This window comes from Sus scrofa, chromosome 13, assembly GCF_054392235.1.
Source record: "Sus scrofa isolate SSC_HxYL_T2T_F1_AM1 chromosome 13, Sscrofa_HxYL_maternal_Yorkshire_Landrace_v2.0, whole genome shotgun sequence".
Lineage (NCBI taxonomy): Eukaryota > Metazoa > Chordata > Mammalia > Artiodactyla > Suidae > Sus > Sus scrofa.
The window spans coordinates 171,777,206-171,792,330 of NC_139395.1; the positions used below are offsets into that span (position 1 = coordinate 171,777,206).

At 38.2% G+C, this 15,125-nt stretch overlaps 1 long non-coding RNA gene across 1 annotated transcript in view; it reads right to left on the minus strand.

Moving 5' to 3' along the window:
• LOC102162881 (uncharacterized) overlaps nt 1–15,125 on the minus strand; it is a 90,157-nt gene that overhangs the window by 39,183 nt on the left and 35,849 nt on the right. The window contains exons 4-5 of the long non-coding RNA XR_014824921.1: nt 10,573–10,656; nt 3,433–3,582 (exon numbers count right to left, since the gene is read on the minus strand). This is a non-coding gene — a long non-coding RNA (uncharacterized LOC102162881). The remainder of the gene's footprint in view (nt 1–3,432; nt 3,583–10,572; nt 10,657–15,125) is intronic.

A 15,125-nucleotide genomic window follows, 5' to 3' on the forward strand; every position in this document is an offset into this window, starting at 1 on the left:
AACCTTATGATCTAGTAATCCCACTCCTGGGCATAAAATTGGAGAAAACCATAATTCAAAAAGATAGAGGCACCCAAATGTTTATCACAGCACTATTTACAATGTCCAAGACATGGAAGCAATATAAATGTTTATCAATTGAGGACTGGATAAAGAAGATGTGGTTCATATCTATACAATGGAATATTACTCAGCCATTAAAAAGAATGAAATAATGGCATTTGCAGCAAAATAGATGAACCTAGAAATTATCATACTAAGTAAAGTAAGACAGAGAAAGACAAATATCACACGATATCATTAATATGTGGAATATAATCAAAAATAACATAAAACTTACAAAACAGAAACAGACTACAAGATTTTGAAACCAAAGTTATGGTTACAACAGGGAAATGTGGTAGAAAAGGGTAAATATAATATAAATATAAATATAAATGTAACTATAAATGTAAAATAGATAGGTAAAAAGGATCTACTGTATAGCCACAGGGAAATCTCCCAATACTGTGTAATAACCTATATGGGAAAAGAATCTAAAAAGGAATGTATTTATGTGTATGTATATCTGACTCACTTTGCTGTATACCTGAAACTAATACAACTTTCTGTAAGTTAACTAGGCTCCAAGAAATTTTAAAAAAGCAATTAGTATTCCTACTGATCAGACATTTCCAGCTGTGGATATAAATCACTGGTCCCCAAGACAACCCATACCATCTCCAAACCACCGTGGCAATTAGAAAGTTCTTATCTACTGTGGTGGGCAGAATAATGGCCCCCAAAGATTTTATATCTTAATCCCCAAACCAGACTTAACATATCTGATTAAGTTAAGGATCTTGAGATGGAAGATTATCCTGAATTATGTAGGTAGGCCCAATAAGGGTCCTTCTAACAGGGATAGAGTCAGAGTAAGGGAGATTGGAAGATGCTATATTGCTAGCTCTAAAGATGGAGAACAGAGACAGGAGTCAAGGAATGAAGGAGGTCACAAGAAGTTCAAAAAGGCAAGGAAATAGTTCAATGCAGCCTTGCTGACAACTTGACATTAGCCCATATAGATCTATTTCAGACTTCTGACCTCTAGACCCAAAAAGTGACAAATACGTGGTGTTTGTAGCCACAAAATTTGTGGTGATTTGTTACAACAACAAAAGAGAACCAATATACCATCTATTGAGCCAAAATGGCACTCGATGAAGAGTCATTTGTCCTGGGTCCACTTTGAATTGGTTTAATCTTTTTTCCACATGGGGACTTTTCAGCTACTTGAAGCTCAAAATTTTGGCATCACTAAAACATTCCTTTTTCAGCTTTTACATCCCTAGTGCTTTCACCCTTTCCTCACATGACCACTCTCCAATTTAATTCACTTTCCTATTCTGTTTTCTGAAGAAGTGCTCTGTAATTCTGTGACTTAGAATAGAATTATGTTATCCATTGGAAAAATCAATATTGTAAAAATGGCCATCCTACCCAAAGCAATCTACACATTCAATGCAATACCTATCAAATGACCCATGACATTTTTCACAGAACTAGAACAAACAATCCAAACATTTATATGCAACAACAAAAGACCCAGAATCGCCAAAGCAATCCTGAGAAACAAAAACCAAGCAGGAGGCATAACCCTCCCAGACTTCAAGAAATACTACAAAGCCACAGTCATCAAAACAGTGTGGTACTGGTATCAAAACAGACAGACAGACCAATGGAACAGAATAGAGAACCCAGAAATAAACCCTGACACCTATGGTCAATTAATCTTTGACAAGGGAGGCAAGAACATAAAATGGGAAAAAGTAAGTCTATTCAGCAAGCATTGCTGGGAAACCTGGACAGCTGCATGCAAAGCAATGAAACTAGAACACACCCTCACACCATGCACCAAAATAAACTCCAAATGGCTGAAAGACTTAAATATACGACAGGACACCATCAAACGCCTAGAAGAGAACATAGGCAAAACACTCTCCGACATCAACATCATGAATATTTTCTCAGGGCAGTCTCCCAAAGCAATAGAAATTAGAGCAAAAATAAACCCATGGGACCTCATCAAACTGAAAAGCTTTTGCACAGCAAAGGAAACCAAAAAGAAAACAAAAACACAACTTTCAGAATGGGAGAAAATAGTTTCAAATGATGCAACCGACAAGGGCTTGATCTCTAGAATATATAAGCAACTTATACACCCTAACAGCAAAAAAGCCAATCAATCAATGGAAAAATGGGCAAAAGACATGAATAGACTGTTCTCCAAGGAAGATATACAGATGGCCAGCAAACACATGAAAAAATGCTCAACATCGCTGATCATAAGAGAAATGCAAATCAAAACTACCATGAGATATCACCTCACACCAGTCAGAATGGCCATCATTAAGAAGTCCACAAATAACAAGTGCTAGAGGGGCTGTGGAGAAAAGGGAACCCTCCTGCACTGCTGGTGGGAATGTAAACTGGTACAGCCACTATGGAGAACAGTTCGGAGATACCTTAGAAATCTATACATAGAACTTCCATATGACCCCACAATCCCACTCTTGGGCATATATCCAGACAAAACTCTACTTAAAAGAGACACATGCACCCGGATGTTCATTGCAGCACTATTCACAATAGCCAGGACATGGAAACAACCCAAATGTCCATCAGCGGATGATTGGATTCGGAAGATGTAGTATATATACACAATGGAATACTACTCAGCCATAAAAAAGAATGACATAATGCCATTTGCAGCAACATGGATGGAACTAGAGAATCTCATACTGAGTGCAATGAGCCAGAAAGACAAAGACGAATACCATATGATATCACTTATAACTGGAATCTAATATCCAGCACAAATGAGCATCTCCTCAGAAAAGAAAATCATAGACTTGGAGAAAATACTTGTGGCTGCCTGATGGGAGGGGGAAGGAGTGGGAGGGATCGGGAGCTTGGGCTTATCAGACACAACTTAGAATAGATTTACAAGGAGATCCTGCTGAATAGCATTGAGAACTATGTCCAGACACTCATGTTGCAACAGAACAAAGGGTGGGGGAAAAATGTAATTGTAATGTATACATGTAAGGATAACTTGATCCCCTTGCTGTACAGTGGGAAAATAAAATAAAATAAAATAAAGAATTATTTGTTATCCAAATGTCATCTGACCTGCACAATGGTATAATATTTTGGTGCCAGCAAACCCCACTGAGACAAGGCACATACAGTCCATTCTCTTATTCTCCTTTGACTTTTACTAAGCAGTGATACAGAACCCTCACACCACAATTTACCAAGTGTTACAGTATTAATCTGAGTTAGGCACAAGACAAGTCATTATGATACATTAGTAGAAAAGTTCCTTGAGGTTTCCTAAGGTAGGGTCATAGAGGCAAATTCAATTCATAAAATGAGTTTACAATCACTCACCTGAAATTATTCATGTATATTTTCTGTTCTTAAGAAATCCAACATCGTTCTGGTTTCTGTTTCATTGTATTTGTGATCAACTTTTGACCTTTCTTTTTCTTTCTCATACTTTCTGGGAGATTGGAAGATCTGCTCTTTATTCCCTCTGTTCTGAAATTGCACAACAATATGATTTGGTATGTGGTTTGTTTCAATTGTTATACTAGGCACTTGGCAGAGCACTTTCTGATTTTCTTAAACTCTCTCTGTTCTACTTTTCTTCCTGCAATATGTCTGTTTTCTCTTTATGAGATATTGAACTGTTTTGATTATTTCTCTACTTTCTTGTAGTTCTATGCTTTCCATCTTCTTGTTTTGCTTTGTTTATTTTGGTTTTGTTGCTGTGATTCTATTTCCTGGGAAAATTACTATATTGGTTTTCTAGGGATATCATAACAAAATGCCACAGAATGGGTGGTTTAAATGAAATATATCTGCTTTCTCACAGTTCTGGAGCCTAGTAATCCAAGGTCAAGTAGGGAGTGGTTTCTTCTTGAGGCCTCTCTCCTCCACCTGCAGAGAGCAGCCCTCTTGCTGCCTCTTCATGTGGTCGTCCCTCTGTGTACACACACCTGCTGTCTGTGTGTTCTAATCTCTTCTCATAAGAACATCAGTCAGATTGGATTGGAGCACACTCTAAGAGCCACATTTAACTTAATTACCTCTTTAAAGCTCTATCTCCAAATACTGTCACATACTGAGGTACTATGGAGTTTAGGGCTTCAATATATGAATTTGGTGGGGCACACAATTAATTCTGTGACATTTATTCAACTTTTTGATCAAAGCTTTGGTTTAATTTATGCTGTAAATTTTTTCCTAGAGCTCTTTTTTATTCTAATATTCATTTTTATTATACTGTCCTTGTTCATAGATTTATTATATTTTTTTATTATTATTTTCCCACTGTACAGCAAGGGGGTCAGGTCATCCTTAGATGTATACATTGCAGTTACAGTTTTTTCCCCCACCCTTTCTTCTGTTGCAACATGAGTATCTAGACATAGTTCTCAATGCTATTCAGCAGGATCTCCTTGTAAATCTATTCTAGGTTGTGTCTGATAAGCCCAAGCTCCCGATCCCTCCCACTCCCTCCCCCTCCCATCAGGCAACCACAAGTCTCTTCTCCAAGTCCATGATTTTCTTTTCTGAGGAGATGTTCATTTGTGCTGGATATTAGATTCCAGTTATAATTTTTATCTCTTTGGAAATCTAGTTGTAGTTTTTTTTCTTTGTTTTACTTCCTACATTATCTTTACTTCCTCTGAGTTCATTTCATGTAAAATTTTTCCTCAAATATTTAAGGATCTTTGAATTTTCATTCACATTTAAGAGGGACCTATTTAAGATACTGAAAAGCTGATTAGAAACTGTGAAAATCAGAAAGACTTGACAGTAGAGTTGGCTTTAGGATGATTAGGCTATAAGCCAGCTTATATCATTGGGCCAAGGGAAAGGAGCACATTAAGGAAATGAACAGTGAGCCATGACCAGGGAACACAAGAGTGAGATCACAAGAGATTTATCTAAGATAGTCCCTGTATGATGGGGAGCCCTCAGCTCTCAATAAATTCAATAAAATGAAGAACAGCAATAGCATGTCATTCCTTTTTCACATGGTTCAAAGAGACAAGAAGCTTCAAGCTAGCATAAAACTCATACATACCATATATAAAAATTAACTCTAAATGGATTAAAAACCTAAATGTAAGGACTGAAACCATAAAACTCCTAGAAGAAAACTTAAGAAGAACACTCTTCGACAGAAATTGTAGCAACATTTTTTTTTTTGATCTATCTCCTCAGGCAAAAGAAACAAAAGCAAAAATAAACAAATGGAACCTAATTAAACTTAAAGTCTTTTGCATAGCAAAGGAAATCATTGGCAAAAAAAAAAAAAAGAAAGAAATATATTGAATGGGAGAAAACACTTCCAAACAAAATGAGTAATGAGGGGTTAATATCCAAAATATATAAACAGCATATACAATCCAATATCAAAAAACAAATAATCTGATTAAAGATGGACAGAAGATATGAATAGACATTTTTAATCAAAAAGTCTATAAACAACAAAGGTTGGCAGGGATGTGGAGAAAAGAGAACCCTAGTACACTCTTGGTGAGAAGGTAAATTGGTGCTGCCACTGTGGAAAACAGTATAGAGTTCCCACAAAAACTAAAAATAGAACTACCATATGCTCTAACAATCCTACTCCTGGGTATATAGATGCAGAAAACAAAAATACTAATTTGAAAAGATACACACACCCCAATATTCATAGCAGCAGTGTTTACAATAGCCAAGATATGGAAACAACCTGCGTCCATCAACAGATGACTCAATTAAGAAGATGTGGTATGGATATAACAGAATATTACCCATAAAAAAGAATGAAATTCAGCCATTTGCAAGAATGCAGAATGACCTGGAGCATATTATGCTTAGTAAAATAATTCTGAAAAAGACAAATACTCTATGTTATCATTTATATGCAGAATCTAAAAAGTAAAACAAACAAATGTATATAAGAAATCAGAAACGCATTCACAGATATTGAGAACAAAGCAGTGGTTACCATTGGGGAGAGGGAGGGGAAGGGGGTTATATATCATTATATGCAGTTAAGGGTAGGGGACAAAGAGGTCTAAACTGCTATGTATAAAATAAATAAGCAACAAAGATATATAGCACGGGGAAATATAGCCATTATTTTGTAATAACTTTCAATGGTGCATAATCTATTAAAATATTGAATGACTATGTCTTACACTTGAAACTCATATCATATAAATCTACTCTACTTCAATAAAGAAAAAATTCATAGTCTAGCCAGAGAGTAGGAGGTAGGAGGACCTGACTAGGTTGTGATCTTCCTGGTGTAGTAACCACAGGGTGGGCAGAATAATACCACAAATTTTTTGCGGTACACCAAACAAGCCACCATATGTTTATCACTGCCACTTTGGCACTGTACCTTATTTGTGCAATAGGGGCAGGGTGATATGGGGGGAAGAGCTTGTTCTGCACTGCATTTAAACATAATCAGAGGGGAAAAAAATAATTCAATCTTAAGAGACATTTTCAAATCAAGGCTACTCCACATCACCAGCATTCAGTTTTAACAATGTTTTGTATTTACTAAAAACGTTTCCATTTGTTCAATTAATGTACTTTGAACACTTTTATTCACTGTCTAAACCCTCCTTAGAACTCTGGCAGGAACTAGTCCTTCCATGCCTTGAAGGCACTAGGTGGTAAGGACCTTGCCCAGATCAACAAGCTGGGAACAGAGGACAGCTATTTCCTTTAAACCTCATTCTCGCTGTCACACAAAGTGAAAAAAAGAAAATGGACCTTAGTATCATCTGACAGAGCAGCCCTGCCAAAATCCACCAAAAGAAAAAAATAAGTAAAGAAATGGCTACCTTTAAGTCTTTTCTAATGAAGACTATCTGCCTTAGGAAAAAGAGAAGGGACACTCAGATTTCTTCCTTCTGTGTCCCCCATCCCATTACCCCCAAGTCTTCTTATGCTAATGATAATACGATAAGATTAAAAATCACATTTACTTTATTTTTTTATTTTATTTTTTTATTTATTTATTTTGCTTTTTAGGGCCGCACCCGCAGCATATGGAAGTTCCCAGGCTAGAGGTCGAATCGGAGTTGTAGCCGCCGGCCTACACTACAGCCACAGCAATATGGGATCCGAGGTGCACAGTGACCTACATCACAGCTCACGGCAACGCCAGATCCTCAACCCAATGAGCAAGGCCAGGGATCAAACCCGCATTCTCATGGATACCAGTCAGGTTTGTTTCCACTGTGCCACAATGGAAATGTGGGAACTCCCACATTTACTTTAAATCACTCAAAAATGTGTCTGAAGATCCCCTCTTAGTGGAGAGGAAAGGGAAAGTGTGTCTTATTTGTAGTTTATTTTATTGTTTAAAAAAATGAATAAATGGTGGGGACAAGACTAGAGAAGAAGAATCTGGGAACACTGAGGGTGCTTATTTTCCACCTTTGGCCATTCCCCCTTTCGCTTGGGGCCCCCAGCCCAGTAAGGGAGGTTTGTGTTCATGCAGGTATGAAGGGGACTAACAACCACTCAGGAATACTCAGAATTAGGAAACCCAAAATGCCAAAGATGTCAGATATTTTAAAAAATCACACTTGTCCTTCAGTCTTTTTAACAAAATGCAATTAAATAACATTTATCGAAAGGAGGTAAGGTTCAGTTTAAACAAACAAAAAAAAAGTTTAAAAAAGAAGCAGCCCATGTGACCTAGAATTCTTTTTAAAAAATACAGATTATGAGACTTCAAAAAACATTTTGACAGGGGAGGGAGTAGGATGGACTAGGAGTTTGGAGTTAGCAGATACAAACTATTACATCTAGAATTAATAAGCAAGGTGGTCCTGCCGTATAGCACAGGGTACTATATCCACTCTCTTACGATAGACCATGATGGAAGATTACATAAGAAAAAGAATGTATATATATATGTATGACTGGTCCCACTCAGACCCACACTTTGCTGTACAACAGTAATTGGCACAACACTGAAAATCAAGTATACTTTAATAAAAAATACAAAATTTTAAATTTAAAATTAAAAAAAAAAAAAACGAACCAGGACATGTGACGTTTCTCTGCTAAAGAAAGCTTCGCATAATACTCAATGGAGGAAAACTGAAAGCCTTCTCACTCAAATCTGGAACAAGACAGGGATGCCCACTCTCACCACTGCTCTTCAACATAGATTTGGAAGTCTTAGCCACAGCAATTAGACAAACAAAAGAAATAAAAGGCATCCATATAGGAAGAGAAGAGCTAAAACTGTCTCTGTATGCAGATGACATGATACTATACATAGAAAACCCTAAGGACTCAACCTCAAAACTCCTTGAACTGATTAATAAATTCAGCAAAGTAGCAGGATATAAGATTAACATTCAGAAGTCAGTTGTATTTCTGTACACCAGCAATGAAATATTAGAAAAGGAATACAAAAATATGACACCTTTTAAAATTGCACCTCACAAAATCAAATACCTCGGAATATACCTGACCAAAGAGGTAAAGGACTTATATGCTGAGAACTATGAAACTTTAATCAAAGAAATCAAAGAAGATGTAAAGAAATGGAAAGATAGTCCATGTTCCTGGATTGGAAAAATCAATATTGTAAAAATGGCCATCCTACCCAAAGCAATCTACACATTCAATGCAATACCTATCAAATGACCCATGACATTTTTCACAGAACTAGAACAAACAATCCAAACATTTATATGCAACAACAAAAGACCCAGAATCGCCAAAGCAATCCTGAGAAACAAAAACCAAGCAGGAGGCATAACCCTCCCAGACTTCAAGAAATACTACAAAGCCACAGTCATCAAAACAGTGTGGTACTGGTATCAAAACAGACAGACAGACCAATGGAACAGAATAGAGAACCCAGAAATAAACCCTGACACCTATGGTCAATTAATCTTTGACAAGGGAGGCAAGAACATAAAATGGGAAAAAGTAAGTCTATTCAGCAAGCATTGCTGGGAAACCTGGACAGCTGCATGCAAAGCAATGAAACTAGAACACACCCTCACACCATGCACCAAAATAAACTCCAAATGGCTGAAAGACTTAAATATACGACAGGACACCATCAAACGCCTAGAAGAGAACATAGGCAAAACACTCTCCGACATCAACATCATGAATATTTTCTCAGGGCAGTCTCCCAAAGCAATAGAAATTAGAGCAAAAATAAACCCATGGGACCTCATCAAACTGAAAAGCTTTTGCACAGCAAAGGAAACCAAAAAGAAAACAAAAACACAACTTTCAGAATGGGAGAAAATAGTTTCAAATGATGCAACTGACAAGGGCTTGATCTCTAGAATATATAAGCAACTTATACACCCTAACAGCAAAAAAGCCAATCAATCAATGGAAAAATGGGCAAAAGACATGAATAGACTGTTCTCCAAGGAAGATATACAGATGGCCAGCAAACACATGAAAAAATGCTCAACATCGCTGATCATAAGAGAAATGCAAATCAAAACTACCATGAGATATCACCTCACACCAGTCAGAATGGCCATCATTAAGAAGTCCACAAATAACAAGTGCTAGAGGGGCTGTGGAGAAAAGGGAACCCTCCTGCACTGCTGGTGGGAATGTAAACTGGTACAGCCACTATGGAGAACAGTTCGGAGATACCTTAGAAATCTATACATAGAACTTCCATATGACCCCACAATCCCACTCTTGGGCATATATCCAGACAAAACTCTACTTAAAAGAGACACATGCACCCGCATGTTCATTGCAGCACTATTCACAATAGCCAGGACATGGAAACAACCCAAATGTCCATCAGCGGATGATTGGATTCGGAAGATGTAGTATATATACACAATGGAATACTACTCAGCCATAAAAAAGAATGACATAATGCCATTTGCAGCAACATGGATGGAACTAGAGAATCTCATACTGAGTGCAATGAGCCAGAAAGACAAAGACGAATACCATATGATATCACTTATAACTGGAATCTAATATCCAGCACAAATGAGCATCTCCTCAGAAAAGAAAATCATAGACTTGGAGAAAATACTTGTGGCTGCCTGATGGGAGGGGGAAGGAGTGGGAGGGATCGGGAGCTTGGGCTTATCAGACACAACTTAGAATAGATTTACAAGGAGATCCTGCTGAATAGCATTGAGAACTATGTCCAGACACTCATGTTGCAACAGAACAAAGGGTGGGGGAAAAAATGTAATTGTAATGTATACATGTAAGGATAACTTGATCCCCTTGCTGTACAGTGGGAAAATTAAAAAAAAAAGAAAGAAAGAAAGCTTCACAAAGTGTTTACTTCATTAAAAAGCAAGTTTAAAAAAATAGAGCCCTACCCACTGGAATAAAGCCCTAATCAGAGATAAAGCCTCTGAGAGCTTATCTTGATTCTTGAAATCCCCATCAGAAATCTCTCCTAAAAATTAAGAGATTGAAACCATTATTGATCTAGGTGTATATGTTGAGAACGGCCCACAGTCCTAGTCTGTCCCTGGTACTTACAAGTCGCATAAATTTCCCAATGTCCTTATACTCCTGGATTTCAATCTCTCCTCATTTGTCGAGAAGACCAGTAACACTTGTCTCCTAAAAGGAGTATATGTATTAGATGGGATAATATGTAAAAAGCACAATCCCATATTAATACTTATTAAACCATCCATTGGCTTCACACCTCTAAGACTATGATAATCTGATGTTGAATCTGGAAAGGAAATTTGATCCACAGTGAAGTACCCTGTGAAGAACTCCAAGAGGCTGTGTGCCAGCGTGAGGACACTGATGAAAATGAAGGGGCCAACTACAGGCTGTCACAGACCCACTCAGAGAATTTCCCAGAGCTGTCCCTGTTCTTGTTCACTTGCTTAAGGTTCAGATACATACTTCAGAAATGTGCCAAATACTCCTCTTAAAAGATTTTTAATAGGCTGAGGCCTAAATACAAACTATGAAGAGAATGAGGCCAAGTCCAATCAACTTTTTGGCTCCCAGTACCCCTTATATTGTTCCTAACCTTGGACATGGGAAGAATGCCCATCCAAATCAAATTTAAATGCTGAGAATGATATCCATCTTCAGTCCCAGAGAAATCCCAAGGATCTTCTTTCCGTCTCTTGCTGAGAACAGGCAATACTGCCAACACTGACAGACAGGGTGTCTGGGAATCCAGCTCACCAGTGGGTTTACGAAGGCTAGCACATCTGTGTCACTATCACACGTGGGGTAAGCAAATTTAGAAACTCACGCGCAAGCCTGGTGCTCAGACAATAGCAGAGGAAAGAGGGCCTCAAGATTGACGCTAGGAAATTTAAGGGAATCAGGGCAGGGTGGGGGGCTGAGGGGCACAGGATTCTTAAAATTTGCATTAAGGATCTAGAATTCCAATTTTTACTATGCAGACTCATCAGATTTCCCAAGAAATTTCTAGAAAACTCAGGATCATCCATGATAATTGTCAGGGCTACTTCCTCCAGCCCAGTCACAGATCATACCTAACTGTGGTTTCATCAAGATTCTTCCATCTGCCCCTTCTTTTCCATGACCACTACCCAAATTCAGGCTCCAACGCTGTCCTGTCCTAACTTAACACTATCATTTCATGATTCTCTTCCTTCCACTCCTCCTCCTCAGAGGAAAAATTTTCTAAAAACCTTCCAGTGGCGTGGGAAACTGTGGCAGATTGTCAATCAGAGCATAAGAAGCATCCACCTGGAAAAATATGGAGGTGGCCCTAAAGGGTAATGAGGAGGTAGGCTGGCTAAAATGAGATGTTAGAAATCACGCTTCCCCAGGGAAGAGCGGCCCTTACATAAAAGCTCAGCCTTAAAATAAAGCGTCAGTGTTAGAAAGGAAGGCAGATTTTCGGTACAATTCCAATTAGTCAAATTTTCCTCTGACCCAGGCCCCATGGATTCATGATGGTGTCCTCAAGGAGACCGGGGCTAAACGTGGCAACGAAAGAATGAAGTTTATTATGAAGACAGAAAAGAGAGTCTCACCACAGCAGGGAAGAAAATAAAGTGGTTTCCATGCACAGAGGAAGCAATGATTGCAGCATGGGCCCTGTGAATGGTATGGTCACTGTCACCATACAGCCCAGCCTCCACGACAGAGGTGGAAGCTGGCACTGATAGAAGGGGATTTCCCAACATCTTCCCAAAGGCACCAGAAGGTTCTTGGCACTTTTTGCATTTGCTTTGCCAGAAAGAGCACTCCCAGGAGCAAATGGTCATGTGCAAACCAAGCAGAGGAGAACATGGCTAACTAGTGTGAGCTGGCAATACTGTGCTCATTAGCTTTTGTGAGATAGTCCTGGGACTCAACAAATTTGGGAAGAGTTCTTTGAAGGGAATTGGTAAGCCCCCACCAAAAAGGTGGAAACATTTATGCTATTCTTATAGTCCCCTTTTTACCTTCAGGCTGGGGTGGCTTGAGGAAATCTGGTATTTAATCACAAACCAGTTCACCAGGGGAGAGAAATTGATATTTGTTAAATGCCTACTATATGTTAGGGATCACACTAAGTACATTTGCATTTATTCATCTTTACAATAACTCTATAAGTCATATGCTTTTATCCCCTTTTAATTAAACCTGCAGAAACTGAGGGTCAGGGTAATTAAAATACCTGCCCAGGATCACGTATCTTGCTAGGACGGCAAGTTGAATGCAAGGCCCTCGCTTTTATCATTATACTTACACTTGTGTAGGAAAACCATCCTTGCCTGCTCCCAAGTGGATAACATCAAAAGATAAGTGATTTGCTACCATTCTACATTAAATATCCTGTCCTGAACATGCTCTGTTAGCATCTGCAAGTTACCATTAAATATAAACAAGCCAAATTTAGGGAACCATTATGTTACTTTTACAAAAACATTTCATGTGCATGAAGGAGAACAGAGCAAAAGAGAACAGTTGGCAGGTCCCAGTGACAGCTGTGAGTCTTCTTATCTACACCATCAGCAAGATTCTAGAAGGGATGAATTAAAGTAAATGAGAATGAAATTAACTTGGCCTTGTGCCTATGCAAGCTTCATGTCAGCATTCTGCCTCTGGGATTCCAGTGTTCATTGGAAACACAACCTGTTCAATTGTGTTAAGCATTCTTTGACCTTAAGAAAATAGATACTGTTTGAAACAACCACATATTTGAGTAATTCCAGGATCTATCTCTAAGTGTTAGGTTTGGGTGACACGATTACACTTCAGAAGGGAATAAAACTGTTTCTTTGCGTAAAATGTACAAGAAAACCAAATGTCAGTGTTGGCAGTAGAAGCAGAGTGCAAAGCAGTCAAACAAAGGATGTTGGTCACTTTGTCATCTCATAGACATCTCACACTCGTCTTTGTCAAAGCTGCTTTCACCAACTTGCCCCTCTTCCTGGCTATCTAAGCTCAAAAAATGTCTCCAACATTCAGCCATCTGTCAAGCCTGAAACCAAACATCAAATTCACTTGTCTCTCCCTTCCCACCCACTTCTAGTCAACCATTCATTAATCCTGTTCCTCCTACCTTCTAATTATTTCTCCATTCCTCCCTTTGACATCAATCCCACTTAAACAACCAGAATTAAAGTCACCACCATTTCTTCTCAGATTTGCACAAAATCTTTCCAACTGGTCTCTCTCCATCCTGTGCTCATCTTCATTAAATCATGCTCCAAGAATATCAAAAGTAGCCTCATTTTTTAATTTTTTTTCAAGGTCCAAGGTATCCTTAGCTTTATTTTTTAATTTTTTTAATACTCAATGAATTTTATTACATTTATAGTTGTACAACGATCATCACAACCCAACCCATTCCCCAACTCCCCAAACTGTCTCCTTTGGAAACCACAAGTTTTTCAAAGTCTGTGAGTCAGTATCTGTTCTGCAAAGAAGTTCATTGTGTCCTTTTTTTAGATTGCAAGTATAAGTGATAGCATGTGATGTTGGTGTCTCATTGTCTAACTTCACTTAGCATCATAATTTCTAGGTCCATCCATATTGCTGCAAATGCTGTTATTTCTTTCCTTTTTATAGCTGAGTAATATTCCACTGTGTATATATGCCACATCTTCTTTATAACTCCTCTGTCTATGGACATTTAGGTTGTTTCCATCATTTTTAAATTTTAATTGTGGTAAAATTCACATAAAATCTATCATCTTCACCACTTTTAAGTGTGCAGTCAGAGGCCATTAAGTTCACATTGTTGTCCCACCATCACCACCAGCCATCCACAGAACTCTTTTCATCTAATAAAACTGAAATTCCATGCCTATTAAACGATAACCCTGTATTCCCTTCTTGTCCCATCACTTGGCAATCATCAGACTATTTTATGTTCTATGAATTTTCTCTAGGAACCTCAAATAAGTAGAATCATACAATATTTGTCTTTGTCACCAGCTTATTTCACTTACCATAATATCCCCAAGGTTCATGCATGTTGTACCATGTGTCAGAATTTCCTTTCTTTTTTTTTTTTTTGGTCTTTTTGCCAATTTGGGGGCCATTCCTGCAGCATATGGAGGTTCCCAGGCTAGGGGTCAAATCAGAGCTGTAGCCACCAGCCTATGCCAGAGCCACAGCAACACAGGATCCGAACCATGTCTGCAACCTACACCACAGCTCAGAGCAATGCCGGGTCCTTAACCCAGTGAGCAAGGCCAGGGATTGAACCCACAACCTCATGGTTCCTAGTCCGATTCGTTAACCACTGAGCCACAATGGGAACTCCTTCCTTTCTTTTTTAAGCTGAATAATATTCCAAAATATCTATATGACATTTAGTTTATACATTCATTTTCAGATGGACACTTGGGTTACTTCCACCTTTTATCTATTTTTATTAATGCTGCTATGTACATGAGTGTACCAATATCTCTTTGACCTCTGCTTTCAATTCTTTTGGCATATACCTGGAAGTGCAATCACCAGATCATATAGTAGACTTACTTTATTTCAGCCAAGCATTTTTTACTGAAGTATAATTAATTTACAATGTTGTATTAGTTTCAAGTATACACCAAAGTGGTTCAGTTATTTGTAAACATATTAGTTTCAAGTAT